A 2,021-nucleotide genomic window follows, 5' to 3' on the forward strand; every position below is an offset into this window, starting at 1 on the left:
ATCATGTCTTAGCCAAATTTCAGCTTTGTGAGCCTTTGGGCGAGCTCCCTGTAATCAGAAACGAGTCTCTGCCCTTGATGAGGTTGCACTTTTGTAGCAGTCAGGTGGAAGGTGGACAACCCTGTAATCAAGGTGTGTCACCACCACCATGTTTGTAAAGGCCGTGAATCTGGTTAGTGGTCTTGCACAGCACAGCCCCACCCTGTAATCAGAGGCTATTGCCGGCCAGTCGGAGAGGAGCCCCTGTAAGCAGGGTGGACGTAGCCTCCTTCCAGTGGCGTAGACAGCCGGAGCAGTCTGCAGCGCTGTGCCGCAGGGCGGCCTTGCAGACCGGAGCCGAGTCTCGTGGGGTGACAGCCAACTCTTTAGACCCCAGAGCTTGATGACCTTCCCGTGGTCTGGGTTGAAGCCTGTGGCCTCCTCTCCAATCCCTGTGTCCAGGCACCGGTCCTTTTTCATGCATCTATGCCTGGCACTCCACATCCAGACAGCTGGGCCACCCTGTAAGGAGGGTGCGAGTCCCACGTCCCTTGGTGCAGGGCTAGATTGTGCAGAGCTGTGGACCACCCTGTAAGCAGGGTCCAGGTCTCAATGTGCCTTTGGGGACAGCTGTCTTTTGGCTGGCTGACACCCTGCCTGTAAGCAGGGCTCTTTGCCCTTCTCCTTTGCGCCCCGTGGGCAGTCTGACTAGTCAGATGGACCGTGCCCTGTAACGAGGGTGCGACTCCCGTGCCCCTGGTGCAGGCCTAAATTGTGCAGAGCTGTGGACCACCCTGTAAGCAGGGTCCAGGTCTCGATGTGCCTTTGGGGACAGCTGTCTTTTGGCTGGCTGACGGCCCTGCCTGTAAGCAGGGCTCTTGGCCCTTCTCCTTTGCGCCCCGTGGGCAATCTGACTAGTCAGATGGACCGTGCCCTGTAACGAGGGTGCGACTCCCGTGCCCCTGGTGCAGACCTAAATTGTGCAGAGCTCTGGACCGCCCTGTAAGCAGGGTTCAGGTTTCTATGTGCCTTTGTGGATAGCTCTGTCTTTTGCCAGGCCTGACGACCCTCCCTGTAAGCAGGGCTAGGGCCTCTCCCTTTTGCCCACCGTGGGCAGCCTGACTCCCCAGGCGGGCCGGGCCCTGTAACGAGGGCACCGGTCTCAACTTTCTCGCCCCCCGGGAGCGGAGGAGGATTTTCAGGGTAAGGTTCGAGGTCAAGCAGTTTGCAGCATCGAGCTCCTTTCCAGCCTGGGAACACTTTTTCCCTTGTCAGTGTGTGGAGAGCGAGAGAGAGGAGCGCCTGGGAGCGAAAGCGTTTGTTATTTTCTTTTTGTTGTTAAAATCGCTGCAGCGTATTTTATTTTCTTCCCAGTGCTGGAAAAGGGGCGAGGTGTATCCTCGTAGCCTTCTCCTCCCACCTCCATACCTAGGGGGATGGATTTCCAGGCCTTTTGATCTCGGGGAGCATTAGGCCCCCTCTCTAATACTTTTGGGCACACGGCCTCCCTGTATTTCAGGATACAGGCCTTAGAGCCCCTCTTTTTGGGTTCCTTTGGGCACTTGGTAGCTCGATTGCAGTTCCTGCCCTCCTTGAGAGACAGCCACGTATTCCCCACCCGAGTCCCTGGGGACGAGTGCCCTGGCACTTGGCCAGCCGTTGCTCTACGCCCCCGCCCCCGGCCTGCAGCCTGTAAGCAGGGTCCAGGCCCCCTTGATTCTCCGGGTTGGGTCTCGTCCCACTCGGTGAGGTTGGCCACACATGATACCCACAGACTACAGGGAAGGTTGCAGGCTTGCGGAGGATACTGGGTGCGCTGGGACCCCTGAGGCTTCGTGACCTTCCTGTAACTCAGGTCCAGGTCTCTGCTCCTCTGCTCTGCTGCTCCTGGCACCATTGAGATGGTCTCCTCTCGCACCCTGTAAACAGGGCTGCGCCCCCCCACCCCCTCTGACCTTGGGAGAGGAGGCCTCCTTTAGCCCTTTGGGCTCTGTGGCAGTCGTGATGGGAGGCTGAAGTAATGGCCTTTGTGTCCCCAGACA

This window comes from Alligator sinensis, unplaced genomic scaffold, assembly GCF_000455745.1.
Source record: "Alligator sinensis unplaced genomic scaffold, ASM45574v1 scaffold569_1, whole genome shotgun sequence".
In the NCBI taxonomy this organism is placed as follows: domain Eukaryota; kingdom Metazoa; phylum Chordata; order Crocodylia; family Alligatoridae; genus Alligator; species Alligator sinensis.